This window comes from Alligator mississippiensis, chromosome 3 (assembly GCF_030867095.1).
Source record: "Alligator mississippiensis isolate rAllMis1 chromosome 3, rAllMis1, whole genome shotgun sequence".
Taxonomy (NCBI): domain Eukaryota; kingdom Metazoa; phylum Chordata; order Crocodylia; family Alligatoridae; genus Alligator; species Alligator mississippiensis.
In genome coordinates, this window is record NC_081826.1 from 79,176,999 (window position 1) to 79,199,923 (window position 22,925).

General features: G+C 42.4%; 1 protein-coding gene across 17 annotated transcripts in view; it reads right to left on the reverse strand.

The window, feature by feature from the left end:
• The window catches only part of DTNA (dystrobrevin alpha), a 395,888-nt gene that overhangs the window by 274,458 nt on the left and 98,505 nt on the right, over positions 1-22,925 (reverse strand). Inside the window, exon 1 of one of the 17 annotated variants that reach the window (XM_059724127.1) lies at positions 1,927-2,272. The exons of the other annotated variants lie outside the window; for them this stretch is intronic. The gene's annotated coding sequence lies outside the window, so the exon portion shown is untranslated. Of the gene's footprint in view, positions 1-1,926; positions 2,273-22,925 lie in introns of those variants that run through there. 17 annotated transcript variants of the gene reach the window in all.

Genomic DNA, 22,925 nt, shown 5'->3' on the forward strand with positions numbered 1-22,925 from the left:
GCCAAGTTCCCAGACCTCTGGGGAGCCCTGAATGACAGATTATGCCTGCCTGCAGAGTGGCTGCATCCGACAGATAGGGTCACACACATTGGTTGAGCACCACTGTGTTAGACTGTGACCCAGGGAATGGCTGCACTACCTCAGGAATGACTTTGCCCCACTCTGTACAAAACCAACTTGCTTCATTTCACTACTGGGATCTTATGGATTAACACAAAGCTATGCTGAAAACTGAAGCCCAACAGCTTTGTCCTAATCTAAAAAGTATACTTAGATTAGAAAACAAACTCAACTCTTTTTAATGACATTTATTTATCAATTCAACAAGTTCTCCCATAGCTAAACATTAAACTGAAGGATTCACAACAGTCGTTTACAGTAAATTAATAAAGGTTCAAGTTGACCAGCTATAAATTTAACAATGTTTGAAAATACTACAAATAGGAGATGCAAGAAATGTAAAAAAAAATAAAAAAAATAGTTAAAACGTTATAGAGATTATCAGAGAATGAATGGTATATGTACTAACCACGACCCCTTAGCTCAGGGGTGCTCAACCTCCAACCTTGGGCCAACTGTGGCCTGCAGAGCCTTAGCTTTTGCCTGTGGGGCTTCCCATGGGTGGAGAAATTTTGCAGTGGAAGAACAGTGGCAGCTAATAGTGCCACCCGTCCCTGCTGCCAGATTCCCAAGCCCTGTGAAGTAGAGCTGCATCCCCCCCACCTGCACAGCTGGACTGAGGCCAAGCCATGCACCCCTTCCTCTCCCTCCCCCTCCCCCCACCACCTGGGGCCAAATTGGGGGGCTGATCACATTCCCTCCCCACAAAGGGCTGGGTCAGGGCCAGGCCATGCCCCCCATCTCACCACAGGGCCAGGTTGGACCAGGCCTAGTCCCCTTCCACCGTGCAACTTGGCTGCAGCCAAGCCATGCCCCTTTCCCCAGCACAGCCGGATCGGGGCTTGGCCATACCCCTTTTCCCCACATGCCAAGATCAGGGCCAGGCCATACCCCCTGACAGTGCAGCAAGATCAGGACTGGGCCATGTTGCCTCCCCTCTGTGGGCCCAGGTTAGGGCTGGACCATGCCCCCTTCCATTACATGGCTGGATTGGGGCTGGGCTATCCCCTGCTCCTCTCTGCATGGCTGGATGGGGCCCCACCAAGGGCACTGCCCAGCTGGTTTGCCGGGCAAAAAGGTTGGGAACCACTGCCTGAGTTAAAATATCTTTGGTGAAAGGTTGTATAGGAGAGACGAAAAAAATGGATTTTTATTTTAAGTGAAAGGCACTCATGAACTTCTTTACTATGCATAAGTCTTTGCTAGATCAGTGATTAAAACATTAAAAGAAATAAAAATCTAACCTAAATGATGAGACTCCTTGTTTTATAAGAAATGAATGATGGTTAGGCAGCAGAAAAATAAAATGTAGTAGGGATTTCCATCATGCAGGGATTTACAAGACATATATACTGCATCTCCTTATTTACTATTTTAGAATACCCACAAGTGGGATAGGCCTTTCACAAAAAACATACAGAAGGCAGATCCCTGCCCCAAAGACACTATACTTTAGCACTTAAGCACACTTCAATCCACCTATTAGTATCAGTATTTTCCGAATCAAACCCAATGTACTGGGTAACCAACAACTCAGGGTATAACATGCACTAAGAATGGGGCAGGTGGAACAGAAGGGCACTGAAACCAGCTAAACCTTCCCAGAAATGAAAAACACAATAATGCCCCCCTGTCCCTATGCCCATAAGAGAGATGATTTTTCCAAAGTTATTTAACTCCTTTAAAAACAAGAAGCATTTTAAAATAAATTGATTTCCAAGCCTCCTCTGCAAAACAATCAATACAATAATATAGAGCTGGGGTTGGCTAGCAACATTTTCAGGTGTGGGGGCTGAAATGACTCACCTCGTGTTTGAGGCAGGTAGTTGCTAAGACCTGACCTCTGCCACTTCTCCCTGCTGCTGGAGCCCATGCCACACAACTGCAGTCCAGCACAAGGAGAGCTCCTCCTCCACTGAAGCTTCAGGCACCCGACTGTGCCACTGCCCCACACTGTCAAATGTTGATGAAGCCATGGCCTCATGGGCTATATAGGTTGCTGACCTCTGATGCATGGGATGATGAGACGTGTTGACTGGATGCATCTAAGTATTTTCTTCTGGTCCAAGCTCTCATTCTTTTCTCATATGTTTTGAACTTAACAGCAATTCAAGTAATAATCTAATTCTTTGCAGCTGAAGGAATGCTAAGGTGCCCAAAGAACATGGAGGTCAAGTAAGCCAAGTGATAGAACCTAAATGAAAAGTGAGCACTACCGTTAAATTAAACATTACTTAGGGCCAGTCTAAGATATCACCTTGCAGAGGATCACAGTTTCAACTCCTTATTGCCAAGGCTAGCAAAGACTGGGATTACTGAGGAAACCTTTCAATTAAGCCTTCAGAGAAGCAGCAGCGTTTATCATTCAGGACAAATTAAGCTGAATAACAGAGATGAGATTTGGAGAATATGCTGGCAACATTAAACTGCAGAAAGTTAGGGCCTGTTAAAGAAGGTTGTTAATTAAAACGGGGGAAATATTGGGACTCTGTTTAAACATAAGGGGGTTAGAAATGACTTTGCAAAAGAGGATTTACAGATGGTTACTGAATGAGCCTGGAAAAAAAAAAAAAAAAAAAAAATCGCTCCAATAATTCTTAACCACATATTTAACACAGGTGCTGGCATGTTAGCTGCATCATGGCCAAAGAAAATCAGCATAAATCTGTGAGGTATGCTGCCGAAGGATGTTCTGAGCTCCCACTGCCAACACCTCTACAGTGGGAGTTCAAAACTAGAGACCTCAGTGTTAGAGAGCAGGATCAAATCTCATCTACATTCTAAATCCAAGTTCTTCCACCGAAGATGCTGTTAATAATGTCCTCGGCAGTTATAAAGATTTCAATAGTCAGGTGTACTTTTCCGCAAGAAATTAGAACACTTTGAGGGAAACATTAATAAAACTGCATTTGCAGTATGCTCTACTGATTCAGTATTCTTTCTAACATAGGAGTCAGTAACTGGTTTAAAAACACCATTTTCATTATTATGCAGGGAACAGTGAGTAGGGCTGTAAATGCTAAGAACTTAAATTTCGTGATAAAGGGTGAAGTAGATTTCAGTGGGACCAGGATCTCACCTAAGGAATCATGTCCTACAAAAATGCTGTTAACTAAAAACAGCTACTTCGCAATACTTAAGATTTGTCATAACCACGCAGACAGCAACACTAAACATCTGAAAAACGAATTCCCAATTTTAAAAAAAAGTCACGTAGTCAGCTAAAAGAAAAAAAGAAAAGAAAAAGAAAAAAAGACATTGGATCCCACAGAACACAGAGAACTACACAGTGTATTAAGGACGTTGTATACTCTTGTGTTTACTGCTTAGAATGAATTCATCATGTGAACGATCCAAACTGGAACTGGCAGGCTATTACTGTAAAATACTGAGGGCAGATACATTTTATACCCATATTAGGCTGCGGCACAAGTTCTGAGCTGAACACTGTTTGTGACTTTAGAGAAGCTAGTGATGGTATTTTACATGCAGAATACACAACCACAGTTAAAACAGCTAAGCTGAGTTTTAATCACACTTCCTGCATTAACATAAAACATCAGGCATTAAACTAGAACATACAACTAGTGTTTCACAGTGCTAAAACAGAATACAAGTCTGTATAGAGGATAAAGATATCTACAGCCCAAATAAGAGGCTTTCACTGACAGTAAAAATAATGTATATATAAAATAAAATACAGGATTTACACTAAAGCAATGTAAAAAACTGTCCTGCTTATTCATTTTGAGTTGAAGTTCTAAAAAGACCTAAATCCATCTTCATAAAAAATACACCATGCATGCTTTTATTATTATACTTCTAAGTATTCATCAATGTTAGTTGACAGGCCCTCAAGTGCTTTCTTTATGGCCCTGATAGATGCAGCATGTACATCTTAGTGAATCAGGCAGAATTAGAAATTGAGTATTCTGTCTTATTCTAGTATATTCTATTCAAACTTTCTATACCATGCACATCCTACAGTATTTCAATGCACTGGAATGGCTTGACTATACACAAACTGAACCAACTAATAACCAGACCAACAAGGAAATTCACAGATTTCAACGTAGTGCATAGAAATGGCTTAAGAAATTAAAAGCTGATTCAGGAAAACATTAACATGTGCTTAATGCTAAGCATGCGATCCATATGGACTTATTTCAATTTAAAAACACATAAGTACTTTTCTGAATGCTTGAGGAAGAAATGGAATTGTGACAGATATTGTCCATCTTTTACATTTCCTCCAGGCTGCAATTCTTATGATCTGTTCATATCAGCAGCTCCAGGCAGTTTGACCTATCATCTGTGGTGTATAATCCCTGGAAGCCAAATCTAATTCTAAAAGCATGTTTTCCTCTCAAAATTATTTATTAGCATATATCTACCAATTACAACTTACATCTTTAGGATTGCAATACTGTTTGTAGCCATTTAAAGTACATCAACATGTCGTGTGCACTAAAGACACAAGTACAAATAATCATTCATGAACTGAAGAAACTAAGACTGATGATAAACAAGAATTAACTCCAGAAGTCAGTCCATGCTTTACTCCATCAATAAAAGAGGAGTATAAAAGAGACTTGCTGGAATAATTTAGACTGAAAGACTAAATGCACTTTTAAGAGGTTTTCAGAGCGTTCAACACAAGCAGAAGCAGCATAAGAGTTTCTCACTGGGAAATAACATGATGAGTAGAGAAAATGTGTGATCCTCTGAAAATCTATACACAAAACTAAAACCAATTAAGCTTCAGTCATTAACAGAAGCATACAAAAAAATATTCCCAGGCCCAAGGGACAAACTCTCTGTGTTTGGTGACAAGATTTCCCAGTGAATGTCTGGGGGATTTTGAAAGCAAATCTATAATGCATTGTGAAAAATCCTGTTGATAGCAAAGATTTTCCGCAACAAAAGACTAGCTGAGCTCTGGCAATAATTACTGAAGATTTGTTCCAAGTTAACTCTGGGAAACTGCCATGTGAAGCAATTTGCCCAGAATTACAGGATAATCTATTACAACCTGCAGCTAAATTTGAAACTAGCATCTTGAAATGCATAGGAGATTGGCTAGAACCACTTTGATTGTTTTATTAACATTACCTATTATTCCATATCTCTGAGTGAGGGCCCTGATGAGTGGGGGTTTTTGCTATGCTAACAGCTCTTTCTCTTGGACCAGAAATTCCTTCTTGTCCAGCAAATGCTCTATCAAAATGGTATGTTCTTGAAGGTTTGCTTTCAGTAATTCAGCAATTTCTGGTGAAATAAATGTTTCTCTGAAAAACTCCAGCCCAGCTGTCCTTGTAATGTTAATAGCCTGCTCTTCACAAAGATGGGAATGATACCATCACAGGCTTCTGTCAAAGACTCACTTGGTCTGGGAGCATTCCTGGAACTGATGAAGTTACTTGATTTTTTACAGAGTTGTGCTTCACTGCCTTAGGAATTTTCAGTATCAGAAAACCAGAATTCAGTGGAGAATCCAATGAATAATTTTTGAATATATAAGAAGTTTTGTTTAAAAGAAAAGCCTCTTTCTATAATTTCAGTAGAGCGCAGAGCTGCTCACAAAAATGGTCATGCTGTTGTCTAACTAGATTACAAATAGGCAACTCCAAAATCCATAGCCCACTAACAAAAGTCCTCAGGACAATGACACATCTAAAGAGTCACCACCTTGCATAGGGTGTTGACAGAACTCCTTCCACAATTAATTTCCTAAAACATTTCTATTGCAATAATCTGTGAGACTCCTTAAAAGTGTTGCTTAAGAGCTAGGAATTATTTTCAGGGGCAGCTCCAGGGATATATATTGGTGTAGCTGCACCCCGCCCCCTCCACCCCCCACACACACACTTTGATTCCTGGTCCACCCAAAGTTCAAAACATACTGTTTGGCAGTGACAGTAATAACCCTGGCAGACCTATCATATCCAACCATGGGACCCTAACTGAAGAAATATCAGGTTTTGTTGAATCCATCCTAAAACCGCTTGTCACCCACAGAGCAAGTTTTGTACAAGACACCACAGACTTGCTACGGAAACTTAAAAACATAGACCACCTTCCCAGCAACACACTCCTAACCACCATGGACGTTACCAGCCTACACACCAACATCCCACACCAGGATGGCATCCATGCCTGCCTTACATATCTACAGGAACAAGATTACATCCCAGAATACGGACCCAAAGATATCACTGAGCTTATACACTTCACCCTCACACACAACAATTTCACTTTTAATAATCAACACTTCCTCCAGACGATGGGAACAGCTATGGGCACTAAAATGGCCCCACAGTATGCCAACCTTTTTATGAGCCACCTGGAAGAAGACTTCCTCAAGAACTGCACCATCAAACCCTTGCTGTACTTACGATATATCGATGACATCTTCATCATTTGGAGTGAGAACCAGGAATCTCTAATTGAGTTCCACCAGAAATTCAACAGTCACCATCCCTCCATCCGACTTTCTTTAGAATACTCCAGCACCAACATCCCCTTTTTAGACACAATGATCAGTATCCAGAAGGGTAAAATAAAGACCACAGTATACAAGAAACCCACAGACCAACACACATATCTGCACAAAACCAGCAATCACCCGAAACACACCAAAAAAGCTGTGATATACAGCCAAGCCCTCAGATACCACCGCATCTGTACTGAAGAGAACACCCAGGATCGCCACCTCACCAATCTTAAAAAGGCTTTCACCCAGCAAGGACACTCCTCCAGAGAGGTAGATTGCACGTTTGAAAGAGCCACCTGGATACCACGTGAAGAACTGCTGCAGTACAGAAGAAAAACACCCACAAATCGCACACCGCTGTTTATGACATATCACCCATCCCTTAAACCTATACGGAAAATCCTCAGAAAATTGCAACCCATATTAGAAAAAGACCCTATTCTTAAAAAAATCTTCCCAGAGCCACCCATCCTAGCCTTCAGACAAGCACCGAACCTCGCCAACCTCATCACAAGAAGCAAACTTCCTCAGCCCCAGAACACACCAAAAGGATCCAGACCGTGCCGGGACAAGAAATGCAAAACCTGCCCCCACATCTCCACCACCCCCACTATTACTACACCCCACAACAGAGCCATCAGCATCCCAGGATCTTACAGCTGCACCTCCAGGAATGTAGTATACCTCATCCAATGCACCAAATGCCCTGATGGAAGATATGTAGGAGAGACCAGACAACAACTGCGCACCAGAATGAACGCACACCAGAAATCCATCAAAGACAGAAACACCCAATACCGGTGGGGGCACATTTCTCACAGGAGGGCCACTCTCTCTCCAATCTCTCAGTCCTGATCCTCAAGGGAAATTTACACAACACATCCCAGAGACGAGCCTATGAGCTCCATTTCATCAACCTGCTGGATACTAGAGATCATGGACTAAACACAGAGGTTGGATTTTTGATACATTATAATCTGCCTGGCAACTGACTCCCCAGCCCAGCCCAGCCCCTGGCTTGTTTACTTTTCATTGCATCCAGGAAGAGCACGCAGCAACTGCTGCAGCTTCCTTAGCCTGACGAAGGGTTTTTGAACCCGAAAGCTTGCTTAACAACTATTCTCCAACCATTTGGGTTGGTCTAATAAAAGATATCAAATTCACCCAAGGAACCTTGTCTGCCTATATTTCTAGTGAGGCACTTGAACTCATGGTGCCTTATACTCTACCAGATTGCTTCTACACTATTCATTCAACTATTCATTTTCATTAGGAAAGTTAATGACTATCTTTCCTTTCTTACTAGTCTTAATGTTCCACTAAGCAAGCTATTCTTTCTATTGAAATCCTGCAGTCTGTTGGCTGCTCCTGGTAATGAAGATCCTTTTTCACAGCTCCGCAGGCTATTTTTAATGCTAGCTAAAAACATTAACTCTGCCTAGTTTGTAGTAGTTTTGGAACACAATATATTATATAGCAAGCTAATACACCTTCCAATTAAGTTATATTTGTCTTTGCTTCAATCTTAAGATGAATAACATAGTCTAGGCCCCTAGTATATTAGTAAAGCTTCTAGTTTTGTTTTTACCTGGAAAAAAAAGATGTTATGCTATATGCAGGGATCCGTGTTTTCTGTTCACCACAGAAAAATGTGGTAAAACCCAGATTTTCTCATTTCAAGGAGGAAAACTCAGATTTTCTCATTTTAAAGAGCAAAACCTGGATTTTTTCCTTTAAAGGAGAAAAATGCAGGAAACAGTGGGTTTCCCTTTGCAGGCTGGAGGAGGGCGGTCAGGCAGGAGGTGCCATGTGCATATGCACATGTACACATACACATGGCTGCCAGGCAGCCTGGGGAGCAGCTCTGGCAAGTAAGTCATGGGTGGGGAGGGAATTGAGGCCCCCATAGTGAGGGAGGGAGTTGGGCAAGGCTGGGGCTGCTGCCCAGCCAGGGTAGCACATGGGTTTTGGGGCCCAGAGCCACGTGCAGCCACAGGACCTGGGCACGGAGTAGGACAGGGCCGCAGATGGCTCATTCAGGGAGCAGGGGAGGCCCTGGCTCTGTACTGCTGCACACACTCCCGAGAATTATCAGCAAATGTGTGATTGGGGGCGGGGGGGGAGTAATCAGAGAATTGGCAATTTTTAAACAGGGAAAACCAGGATCCCTGGTTATATGCAATGATGGACCACACCATCTGCCACCACCCTCTTAGGTTCTGTGTTGTATTCCTTTGTTAAAAAAAAAAATAAACCCTGTTCTAACCAAGGTATCTTAGATTGGACACCCAAAAAGTAAGGCAGCCAGAATTCCATCCAGATACAATAATTCTGTTATATATGTTTGCTGTTCTTTATGTTTAAACATAAACATGTTTATGTTTATATATAATTCTGTTATATATGACAGTTTGGTAGGACCTGAACAAGATGCAAGGCTAAGACAGTCCCTTCCACCAAAAATGAAAAGATAGGAATAAAGAAGTCACAGTGGGAAATCTAGAGGAATAAGCAGCACTCATAAAAAGCTGACATGCCTCATAAAAGGTTCTTTAGCTTTAGTAGCTTCCCTAAGAATCATTCAAGGAGCTTCAAACATCCTCACTGCTAACAGAGCTGGTTAAATGAATACAGTTACTGAGGTAAGAAAAATCCCAGTAGAGAATGGAAGCAAAGATCAAACACAGGAAAACACATTCTTTAGAAGTATTATGCTGCTTTTTTTTAGATGGATCCTTCCAGCTTTTAAAACATGAACCAAACAGACAATTGGTATTCCTCAAAGAAAAGTAATTTTGGTATGTTCTGCAATAATGACAGTTAACTAGTGGTGCTGACTGGTGAACTTCTGGGAGGAAATGATACCTACCTCTGTTCTAAATCTAAATTAAATCAGAATTTCTATTGTGGAAATTAAAATCTTACCTTAGTATGCAAATAGAATTCAGATACCATCTTCTCTTAAGGCTATTGAAAAAAGAGATGCAACATATCTCTTTCTATGTTTTACCACACTCTTTCAACCAGAATTTATGAGTGCCTTAGTATCGTGGTACAACGAGAACACCAAAGTTATAATTGTGCACTGCACTGTGCTTTCCTCACATTGGGCTTCAGAGAACAGTAGCTACGATTCAACCTTCCTTACCCCATCAGCTGTTCAGCTCCATCTAACCACGTATCTCTGACCCTCTTTTTGAAACTGCCTCATCTCTTCCAGAACTTCAAATACTGCATGAAACCTCAGACAGAGTGACCACTGACATTTCATGCCAAAACCTGCATATGTTTTGAGGTAAGTGCTGGCAGCCTCGCACTCCCAAAGAACAGATGTCTTTTGGTCTGAGCCCAAACTACACAGAAGTTATATTGTTCACATTAAGTCACTTGTAGTATTGCAAGTTTGATGCTCCCTGTACGTGTCTGTACTATTATTCAGTTAAGCATCCCTCCATGCTAGTTCCCTGTGGCATGAAATTTAACATTTTTCTGAATTATCTAAAAAATGTAAACTGTCTCTGAAAAGTGTAACAGTCATATTCCTGTCTTAATTGTATCTGAGGAGCTGGTAAGAAGCCATTGATTCATGTACAAAAGAGTAGAGATTATTTATGATTTTTGTGATATTTTTATTGAATCTACACTATAGTTGAGAGAGATGTTGGACAGGCTTGTGGACACAAAGTGCCTGCACTTCCTAAAGTCTTTTGCCCAAAAGCTTGTCCAAGATCTCTTCCAACTATATAGTTGATTCAATAAAATATATCACAAAAAACCCAACCTTGCCTCTCATACGTTTCCTGGACCAGCATGGCTACAGCACTGCAATCCTATTAGATTTTATTTACAATATCAACAACCTCAGGGCAGATGTCCGTACATTTTAATAAATCCGTGAGCCAAGACTTAGGATTTAGCACATAAATGACAGTATATACAAGGAAGGAATTTTTACATTTGTCCTGAGCAAACTATTGTTTTGTTTTCTTGTTTTCAAATAAGAAATAGACAAAATGTTAACAGCAGGAAAATCTAAGTGTAAGAAAGCCAGTGATTTTGTAACCACTTTATTTTGGTCTTTTTTGAATGATAAAAATCACTGAAGGTTTTTCATATTCTTTTTACACTTCCTTTATGCTTTTATCAAAAAAGGAAGGCATGTATGTCACACTTGGGGTATTCTGTGTGATCCTGGGTACATCTACACATACTTTTAGCACAGAACAACAAACTCCAGTGCATATCGTGCCAGAGTTTATTGGTCCTGGGCATGCTGTTTACACATACGCCTGGGATCACAGCATGTTGAGCTGGGCCGGAGCAGCCACGGCTGGCAGGAGGTCTGTGGGGTGGAGGGGTAACCTGCCAGCCCAAGGCTGCTCCAACCTGGCTCAAAGTGAAACAGAGGGGCTGGCTGGTTCATGAGAGTGCTTCAGTGTGGGGGCTAGCCGGCTTGGCACCCTGGTACCCCAGCCAGCCCTGTCAGCATTTATATGTGAATTGCTGCGCATGAAAGAACTCCACTGTAGAATAGTACTTGTATTTACAAGTACAGTACTAACTTGTGGTGGAATTAGTTTCCTGTGGCCTAATAGGGCTGCACATGTAGATGCTGAGACTTTATTGAGAAGTTAATTAGGTGGCTCTGCAGTAAATGTCTCATGCAGATGTGCCCCCAGTCACTTCCCAGGGAAGCTTGACTCACTCAATACAAGATGAGTATAAGGGGCAGCTAGCCAGGAAACAAGGTGGCAGTACAAAATTGAAAAGCTTGCAGTGATACCCAGAATTTAAGTAATTTTTCATGCCAGCGAATGTCTATGGACAGATATATGGAAATCCAGGGGTTGACAGAGAACGAGATCCAACAGGGACCTCATGCTGAATTTAGAAAGTAAAAAGACCTAACTACTCTACCAAACATCAATGTTGCTTACATAAAACAAAATAGGTTGTTCATGTGGTTGAATGCAACTATTTGCTAAGAGTGGAAGTAGAGAAGTAGGGTTGGAAGAGACCTCCATTGGTCATTTAGCCCAACCTCCTGGAGTTTCTGATAAGAGAAAAATGACTATTCCCATTCATCTGACTACAAAAGCAAAGCACAGCTTAAACCAAAACCATACAGATGTATCTAGAGAAAGAGCAGGGATGCAGCTCAAAGATGTGCAGGAAAACATTTAAAGGAAAAGGAAGGAGCAATTTCTAATCTTAGAACACATGAAAAATGCTATATAAAACCCGATACAGCTCTGGCATGCAGATTATTTCCTACTTACTAGCAGTCTGTTTCAAAAAGCATAGCCATCTATTTCTCTAACAGCCACAAAGATAGCAGCTCTGAATTCCACAAGTCTAGAAGTTTTGTAAAGAATATTCTTGGTAAAAATCAACCAAAAAACACTTTCAGCTTAAACACTTTTATTTCTGGAAATATTTCTGGTATCTTGCCTGAGGAGAGTATTATTATTATACTTTACTTTCTCCCTTGGCCTATGGCGTAACATTGACACACTCTATTAAACAGCTGTCACATTTCATCCCAGTATAGGCTGCATTTCATTGGTGGATTAAATGACCCCTGAATATGCCTTGCCTACTTCAGAAGGCTATTTTGAATCTTATCTAAGTGTACTATGAAGCACTTTGAGATTCTTGTATGAGTTAAGCTTTGAATGTTAAGTACTATCATTACAGACAAATCATTGTACATTCTGTTATACTTATTTAGCAGATTCAGAAGTGAATGGCATGATATATATTGCACAAAAGCACTTTATTTAAAAAAATGAAACAACAAAACTCTTGACCTTCTTTGACTTTGCAACCTTAATATTCCAAAGTTAGGAAATTCTGGAATTAAGGTTGTCAAGCCTTTATTTCAGCACCCTTGTGCATATGCATTAAGATACTGTCTTTAATTACATGAACATTACTATTTTTTTTCTTAGGACTAACTACTACAGTGAGTGAACAGGATGGAAGATACTCACTTAATGACTGCCTAGTCAATATTTTCTTTTATCTTCCTAGGTCAATATGCATTCCCAAGACTTACTTTTAGCACTCTATTAAAACCCTTTCTCTGAAGACACAATTATGAATTTCCTAGTTTTTCCTGTACAGATTTTATCACTATATTATCCAAGCACTTCACAAATACTAAACCATTTAGCTTCAGAACACCTGTGTAAAGGATAGTGGTATAATTATCCCAATTTTAAAAACAGGGAGCAAAGGCACAGATAAAGTTGAAAGTATCTACTAATTCAGGGTTCTGAATTTAAATTGCCTAAGCACTGATATTTTTCAGATCATTTAACAAACTGTAATACTTTTATTTTTAAGCTTTTCTCCTAGTGATTCATTTCTCACTGGGAGGGCTCAGTACTTCTACACATCAGTCCCCAAGTGCTCAGGTTAGACACCCCAAAAATGGCCACACAATTAATAACCATCTGTAAAAAGTCTGGTTAAGTAATTTACTTCACATAGGACTTCTGTGGGAGAGGTAAGGCCAAAATCCAGTCCAAGGTAGCAGTCAACTGCCATGACCATGGCAGCACTCTTTCTCTTTCTGTAATCTCTTGCCTCATTCACTAGATACCTTCCAATTCCTGAAACAGAAGAGGCAGTGGTCTTCAGGACACAATAAGTTTTCATTACAGAACCTTGTTTAAATCTCTAGAGCAGGCCCATCCTGTGCACTGAATAAGGAAGAGGTCCTATGGAAAATTTAAAGCTATCATAATGTGTATGCATAGCAGACCAAATTAAGGTTGCATAAACAACCTTAAAAATTGTGAAAAATATGAACCCCTGAGGGCTTGTAATGTCTGTTTAACAAAACACATGTGGAATTTTCTATTATTCAAAATAAATTAAAAAATGTGACATTATATTGATATCTGTGCTTCAGCAGCAAGTTTGGAACCTTTATATCCCTTACATAAATCTTGGAAAACAGAGCTGATTAACTGATAGGAATAGCGGGTTCTCATTTTGTATCTTGACCAGCACTAAAATTGTATGAGACACCACACCAATCGGTACATTTCACAGATATTTTCCAACAGCAGATAAATGATGAAATTTCATAGATTTCATAGACGTTAGGGCTGGAAGGGACCTCGGAAGATCATCGAGTCCAGCCCCCTGCCCAAAGGGCAGGAAGTCAGCTGGGGTCATAGGATCCCAACAAGATAAGCATCCAGTTTGCTCTTGAAGGTGTTCAATGTAGGCGCTTGAACCACCTCCGGTGGCAGGCTGTTCCAGACCTTGGGGGCTCGGACAGTAAAGAAATTCTTCCTTATGTCCAGCCTGAAATGGTCTTGTCGTAGTTTATGACCATTTGACCTAGTCGTCATCCCTTGGGCCGCTCTGGTGAACAAACGTTCCCCCAGATCCTGGTGGTCACCCCGATAAACTTATAGGTGGCCATCAGATCACCCCTGAGCCTGCGCTTTTCCAGGCTAAAGAGCCCCAGGGCTCTCAGCCTGTCATCGTAGGGTCTGCTTCCCTGACCTCTGATCATGCGCGTGGCTCTTCTCTGGACTCTCTCAAGCTTCTCCACATCCTTTTTGAATTGTGGAGCCCAAAACTGGACGCAGTACTCCAGCTGCGGCCTCACTAAGGCTGAGTACAAGGGGAGAATGACGTCCTGGGATTTGCTTGAGAAGCATCTATGGATGCAAGCCAGCATTTTGGTCGCTTTACTAGCCGCAGCATCGCATTGCAGGCTCATGTTCATCTTGTGGTCAATGATGACCCCCAAGTCTCTTTCTTCCATAGTGCTAGCCAGCATAGCACTGCCAAGCCCATAAGGATGCTGCGGGTTTTTCTTGCCAAGGTGGAGAACCTTGCATTTATCGGCGTTGAACACCATCAGATTCTCGTCCGCCCACTTGCTGAGCCTGTCCAGGCTCAAATCTTTAGTTTCAAACTGTGGAAGTATATGCTTCTGCTCAAACTCGCTCCCTTCTTTCTTACTTCCAGCCTGTCCCTGTTTGAATTTTGAGTCTTTTCCAGGTTCCAGTCCAATTCTCTTCTCCAATGTAATCGCAGCCTTTACTCTTCAGGCTGATCTGTGAACACTCTTGTCCCACTCTCTCCACCCCCAGCTCTCAGTCTTCTTTGCCAGCTAGTCCAGTTTGCAGTCAAAGTTCCTCTCCGCCACCCAGAGTATCAGTTTCACTAGTCCCAGTCTATGCCAGACTCTCCCCTAGACTCTCCTCTCAGTCTAGTTTTGCTCTGCTTTATATTTGAACAAAAAGGCTTTCCTCTCTACCCTCCTAAGGAAATTCTTCTGTCCTGCTTAGCTCTCAGTTATGGGCATGCACAGTTATTTTGTAGGGAGGTCACATGCAGGGTTCAGTAAAATAAAGGAGCCATGAAAAGGTGAAGCAAATTCAATCAGTCTAGAGACATGGCAATCTAAATCTGTACGCAATCTGTTCAAAAGAAGGATAGTCCAGAGCTTATAAAGAAAGAACTTGGTTCAAGCCCTTGTCCTGTCAGAGACTTCCTCTATGACCCTGGGCAAGTCATGTGGTATCTGAGGTCCCCATCAGCAAAAGTGGGTTAACGGTTAACATACAGGTGGTGTTCAGATAAACAAAGTGCGAGATGCTAAGTTTCCAAGCTAACAATCACTATACAAGTGTAAACCTTGCCTCCCCTCCCCCCATTCCCTGGACTGTAGAAGGAAAACTTTTCAAAATGCATCCATCTTGGGAAAGTCTAGGAGACGCTCTTGAATATGTTCGGTGGGCCTAGTGGTGGCTGGTGACCATGTTGGGGGTACCACTGAGATCAAGGGGAGAGAAAAATAATTCCATCCTAGCAACCAGGTTGAAGCGCATGTGGAGTTGAGCCCAAAGGATTCTGAGAGAAATATGTGAACAATGTCAGGATCTGGTTGACTGAAATGAACCATCTTCTTGAAAGCACTTGACTGATCAGGGCTGGGTGAGCTCTGACTCCTGCTGGCAGAGAGGTAAAAATTCTGACTAGCATCCCAGGAACGGAAGGAAATTGAGGGCAAATCTGGATGACTTTTGTCTCAACTAGGGAAGCATGCATCCTGCTCCTGAATTCTTGGTGGGAAGAAGAAATAAAGTGTGCTGGAACCATCTCCAAAGAAGGTGGATTCAAATCTGCTGCAAACTGGACTCAAAATACAAGCAGCATAAAAGGCGGTTAAACTGGTTAGCACCTTATTCACTGTGAAGTAGCAATATCATGTATATATTGTGATTTTTAATGTTTTTCTTGTAAGGCTCTTTCAATTGGAGTTTGTTGTTTGATTGTTACTGTGTCTGTTGTTACAGTCATTCACTAAGGAGGGTTTGATGCCAGGTGGCCCATACTGGATGCTGCTGGTTTTTGCATATGTGAAGTGAACCCAGACAGGGTGTGCATTTAGCATTGCATAGCCCTTTCACATCCACTTAACAGTGTCAGGAGCTAAGATTTTTGAGCCAGCTCAACAAGAGTGGAATCTCAGGAGAGTTTAAGCTGTTAAATTCTAGCAAGTCTCTAATGAGCATGTGTGAACTGATCTGTCTCACAAAGGCACAGAAATCGTAGCAAAAATAGTTTAAAGTTATAAGCAACTAGAAAAAAGTATCAGAAGTGTAAGGCATGCTTATTAATAGGCAGTGCTACCTAGAGTTTAGTTTAGGCTTTGAGTATTTTGTTTACCACCAAGTCAATCATCTGACTTCCCCCTAGAAGACACAAAAAAGAAAAACATCTGTCCAAGTTTTAAGGGGTGGGGAAGAGGCAAAAGGAGGAGGGGGGTTAAAGACTGTAGAGCAGCAGGTGGTAGGTGAATGGGACCAGAAATCATTTGTGGCCAAACTGAATACTGACAGCAAAACACCCAGTACAGCAAATGTATAGATATGCCACGTCCTTGCAATGTACTGAGATGGTTATACATACATACATATATAACTTGTCTGTGTGGGTACAGGCACACCCTACCCACCCGCACAGTTAGAATTGATACAAGATGCTTTAGCAAAGTGATCACTCTTTCCCTCTCCCAAGGTCATGTGTCTGAAACCCACAAAGCTAGCCAGCTTGGCGCTCAAATCTAAGTGGAGCCATACAGACTGATGAGATAAAATTAGATCAGTCATATTTCAGTAGTGGAAAAAGCAATCCGAGATGGACGCTCATATTAGATCCAAGAAAGAGGATACCTGAACAAGTAACATGCACTTTCTATTCTTGTATTAACAGGAACACTGGGTACAGATTTTGCACAAACCAACATTTAGAGAAAGAGGAAAAAAACAATACCCTCTCCCTATGCAGTAGGTGTGTATTTATGGAGCCTTGCAATCATAGCACTGGTTAGTGCAGTATCTCAGCTGTGGGAAAGAACTGGCAGCTATCATCTCCTTCCATTATCACCCAAATGAATGTAAGAAAAGTATCTACAACAATATGCACAAAACACAAAAATTCTCAGTTAGGATGCAATTTTTAAAATATATACGTAAACTCAGTTTGGACTTTTTCAGGATGCCCAAAACTACCATCAGAAGAATTTTGTCAGGTTTGTTGTTTGTTTGTTTTTAGAAATTGTTACTTCTATGTCATTTACAAAATATTTTAAAAGTCAACACAGCAATTAGATCAAAATATAGTCTACACAGACTTTTTTTTGTTTGAACTATTTTTAAATTTAACCAGGTAAGAAACTCAGACTTCTTAAAAGTAGTTCTTCTGCAATGGGCAATGACTATTGTATACTTTTTACAGAAATCTTAAATGTGCTGACAATAAGGCTAAGCTAAAGACTGCATTAGAACTTGCAGCAAGGCATTTAATTTCTTGGCTTCTTTCACTGTATGCCACAACCTTAAAGTTATAAATGATGAAGTTTTTGTATCAAGTCAAGAGATCTTCTAAACTACCTGAAACTCTCTTTTCTCCCCTCAACAGCAAAGCTATGATAGAGCTGCCATCTTAAAGGACAATAAAGCTGATGTCCTACTTAATAACCATACTTGTATAGGTTGTTGCTTTTAAATTTATAGGTTGTTGCTTTTAAATGGGTTTTTGCTTTGCTTATCTTTAGTAATATGTGATCCTATCTCTGGTCTCCTTGTTACACTAATATGAAGTGACACTTCTTTACTAAAGACTCAAATTTTATTTGACCTTTCATTCTGCCCTGGACAAATGAATAAGATGGACAATTTTCTAATACCTAGCTGAATTCTACTTTTAATAAGATTTGCACAAGAGATTATTTTCCCAGTAAGGCCATCTTTCAAATTTTTTATAGGTTCAGTAGAATCACTGTGTACTGGATCATGAATTGCAGACACAAGGATAATTCATGGATAACTTATAAGTACAATATCAATGATTAAAAAACAAAAGATAAGGAGTCATATTTTAAAAACCAGTTGAGTTGTAAGACGTCCCATCCCATGTAAAGAATGCGAGGAGAAAACGGGTCAAAACAAGTACATAACAACAACCCCATTTTAAGAGGTGCTGAATGTATACAGTTCCCATGGACTTCAACCTGGAATTGCAAGTGCTCAGCATCTCTGAGGATCAGCCCATAAATGGCTCAACAAAATGTAAGCGGTAATATAAAACTGAAATCCATGAAAACAAAAAACATGCTTTGCATATGTACGCTGTGTACTCTCAACTGTTCCTACCTTTTTGAAGCATGACATGAGAACCTCAAACAAACAGAAATCTGAGTTAGGGTCCTAATTAAAAAGTTTTGAGTTAAAACAACTGTTACTGAGACATAAGATGTAACACACTGTTTATGAAACAATGCACAATGCAACATACAATAAACAAGCATAATGCACACATACCCCCAAAACCTGCTTATTTTTGCACTGTTAGAGCACATAAAAGGAGCTGCATGCCCAGCACGAGGGGCAGATGCAGCAAGGGACTCAAGAAGAGCAGAGCCAAGAAAAGCTGGGGAGCTCTCCCCCAGTGGGCAATAGGCCCATGGCTCCTGAAGCTGCCACTGGAGGAGCAGCCTTGGGAGTGGTGCGAGACCACTCAGGCTGTTGACGGCGCACAGGGACGGAGTGTGGAGACCCGGCCCTGGGAGTGGTGTGAAACTGCTTGGGCCCATCCTGGTGCACGGTTCGGTGCACGGAGCCTAGGCTTTGGGAATTGCAAGCAGCGGCTTGAGCTTGCAACCCAGGAGGACCAGCAGGCCGCATGGTGCACAGGGCGGTGCATGCAGGAGCGGAGCCAGGGAGCAGCAGAGGCTGTTTAGGTTAGCCAACTGGCAAAGGGATGGCCAGCCAGAGCCTGAAGGGCCTAGCCTGTGCTAAAAGAGCCCTCAGTGCCAAGCCAGGGCATGGGGAAATGGTAGTGCTGCAGCATGAGGCCCAGCACCCAGGAGCCAGCAGCAGTGGTGCGGCAGCTGAGAGGAGCCGAGCCCTCGGTGTCCATAGCGGGGCACAGGGTGGGGAGGAGCCCAACGGCACAGGAGAGACGCGCCAGCAGAGGAGACCTCATCAAGCTGCGCCCTGACCACCGCCACCTGAGAGAGCGTGAGTCATTGGGCCCTTGGGTCCCACAGGGGATAGACGTTTGGGGTGGACAAACCCAGAAAAGGGGCTGGGTGAGCAGCCCCCCTGCCTAGTCAAGGCCCTAAGGGGAGAGGCCCCTGGTGCTTCCTGGACGCCCCCCACAAGGGACCCCATTGGAAGGAGGACTATCTCTTGCCATGGGTCAGAGACTATATTAAGGAATAGGTGTTATTAAGATTGTTTATGTTTGCATCTTATATTTTGTAATTGAAATGTTGTATTGTGATGTTGTAAATAGTGTTATTTAGGGTTTGACCTTGGTTATCGGTTAGTGTTCACTGTGTAAATATATGTATATGATACAGTAAAAGCTGTGCTATCCAGCGTCTTACAAGCCAGCATGCTCCACTAACCAGCATCCCGGCTTATAAGATAAAGTGAAACCGGAAGTGCCCACCGCGGCACTTTCAGTTTCTCCGAGCCCCCACGGGCCGGGGCAAAGCAGCCTGCGCTGCCGAGACCCCACGGTCCGGGAGCATAACAGGCTGTGTGGAGCCGTGCAGGGCCCGCAGGACGGGCAGTGATGTGGAGGGAGGGGTGGCGACGCCATGGAACGGGCAGAGGGACGCCCCACATGCAGCAGGAGAAGCGGCGGCCTGGGCCGCTCAATTAACTGGCAGATTTTGTTATCTGGCATCGCCCATTTCTGGGGGATGCCGGATAACAGAGCTTTTACTATATTTAGTTTTATGATTATGTATATTATAACTCAATAAATTGTATGTAGTTAAGAACTTTGGGCCTGGGCTAACTCTACAGAAGAAAGAGGGATCTGCTCAAAATTCTGGCATCCCTCTTACAGCACCCCCTCCTAGCTACTCATCCCATTCAATTGAGAATAGGGCACACCCTTGGGTGTACCCAGGTTACATGTGTCATCATTCTTGTAGAGCAATGCAAAGCAGCCTCAAAATAGCGAGAGATAGTTCCGCTTGCTCCAGCTTTTCCTATGCCAGTCATTGCTCTGGCACCCCCAGCTTAGCCAGCATTTCAGGACTGGTCCAAAAGCAAGCAGAACAACACTTTGCTTGACTGTCCATTGGTGCAATGCCTGTCATGGTTCGTACACGCCACAGAAACTGGTGCACATCCCTGCTGTCTGAACTGCCAAGGGGGCTATGTAGTATAAAATCAAGGAGCTGCCAGCAGCAAACTCAGCCTCCTATATTCCACTCAAAATAGACACAGCAGAGCTAATTCAAAACAGCTAGTTTTCATCTTCCCATGTTCCCTCCCCTTCTGTCCCTTAGGTTTTCAAGAATAGAGGTCTGATTTTGTAAGGTTTTGTAAGGGACAGACCTAGTGCTGGGATGAAAGGTGACTCTCAGCAGGGTCTATCAGAGTTTAAGAAATCTGTCTTGAATGACCAGAGCTCTGACCTGGCAAATGCATCAGTATAGGCAAATTCTAGGTGCAGGTCTGGCCTGAAATACACGTACACTCAGTATACCGAAGCTCCAAATCTGAAACAAATCAAGGAACAAATAAAAAGGTCTGAATCGACTGAAAGCTCTCTGAATCAATTTGGAAAAGAGTCGAAGAGCTTCAATGATTCAGGCAGTCCCCGGTGGCTGCAGCAGGGAGCTGGAACTAGACTCAGATCTGTTAAGTAGGGTGCAGGGGAGGGGAGGCTGGAGGAGAGGGAAGGGGACCATGGGGGGATCCCCACCAGGCCCCATCACCTGTCTGCTCCCCCACCCCCTGAGAGCTCCCTGACCTCCGCCTGCTCCCCCAATGCCCCCATGGCTGCCCTGCCCGCCCCAGCTTTCGGCCCTTTAAAAAAAAGCCCCCACTCACTGGGTGCTGCCCAGTGGGGGGACAATCCCTGCTACCCCCCACTGCTTGGAGGGCTCTGCCATGAGCCCCCTAACTCCCCCCCACTCCCCCAGATGCCCCATGGCTGCCCCACCCACCCCAGCTCCAACCCTTTAAGAAAAAAAAAAAACCCAAACCCCCCACACTCACCAGCTCCTGCAGTGGCCTCAGGGGGCTCATGCAGAGCCCCCTCCCTCCCCCCCCCCAGCACAGGGCAGTGGGAGGCAACAGGGATCACCCCCTGCTGGGCAGGAACTGGTGAGTTGGGGGGGGGGGGGGTTGGTTTTAGATATACCTGAAAACATGAATGTTAATTAATGTATTCTACAGATGCTGATTGGGCCTGTTCAGGGATAGGAAAAGCAGGTCGCTGCGCTACCAGTGCAGCCCGCATTGTGAATGTGAGGCATCTCGACTGATCCAGGTGGATGGCTGTGTTCAGAACAACAGGCAGGCTTGTGTGGTAACTGCTAAGATGCCCAAGCTGGTAATAGGTTATTTAATATTTCCATGTGTGGGCATAATACAAATGCAAACCAAGCACAGGAAGGCTCTGTTTGCATGTTGAATGCTTTGTGCTGCACAGGATAATTGGTGCAAAGCGGGGCTTTGGCGGATAAACCCAGATTATTTTCTCTCAAAGGAAATAATATAGTTTGAAAATTCCTGTGACGAGGTTCCCGCTTGCAGCAGCAGAAATTAGAGAGCTGCCTTGTCAAGTGCCAGCTGGCTCAGTACCCACACAGTTTGTCATCTTAAAGTGGCAGAGCCAAACCTATAGTCTAAATAGACAGTGTTAAGTGGCATGTTTTATTTTTCTAACATGAAGTGCTGTGTGACCTGGGGAGAACATGGGAATAAGGCCTCCTGAGAAGTGGTAAGAGAAGATAATGGAGCTCATGGTTTGATGCAAATGTAACTGTTTAACTTCAAAAGTCTGAGTCTCCTTTAAGAACAAACTTGTGGAAGGCTAGCTCTTGGACATCTCACCTTGGCTCTTGGGGTCACCTTTTCACCTGTGGGGAACAGTATCTGTATGCACAAATTCTGTGCACTTTCATTTCTCATTTGGATCCAGTAGATGACAGATACAAAGTGCTATTTGTATGCAGCATTCTTGTGTCTGCAGCATGCTTGTGTCTGCCTAAAATGGAGGGGCTGCACTTCCCCATACCTTGAAAACATAGCCTTGCTTATGGGAGTAGGAATTAAGTAAATGTATGCTACAGACCTAATTGATCTATTTATTGTAGCTATTCTGTAAGTTTGAGCATATAAATTGTCATTTTGTCATTTATTATTAGACATCTAGGTTAATAAACCATCTTTATTTAAAAATAAACCCCTGCAGTTAATCCTTTTTAGGCCAATCATGCCACATTCCTTCACAAGGTGGGTTTTTTGCTAATTTAATATTGTCAGTCAGAAACATTAGTTACTGCAGTAGTTGCTTAATAACACCCAGTAGGAGTGAGCAAATAATTAGCAAACTAAAGATATTTTATGCATTTCCCCCAAAATAATTCAAATGTAGAAGAAGTTGATTAGAAACAGAACAGTTATTTCATTTAAAGCTGTTGCATATTAAAAATATCTGGCCATGATGGGAAATTGTTAGTTCTTTAAATGGTCAGCTAGGGACAACTTGGTCACCTTTCCAAGGTTCATAAATACACATGTGAGAGTCATGAAGTGGGGAGAGGAAAAAGCATATTATGGCCATCTGTTGTGGCTATTTTTATGGCTAATACATCTTTTTTAATATCTTTCAGCTGCTCTTTCCTCAGCTTAGCTTCTTTAATGTCAAAAATATTTTGAATCTGAAGTTTGCATGTGCATATGTATGTAAACAAGATGTAGAAAATAGTAAAGATAAATCAACTTGCATTCATAGGGAAATT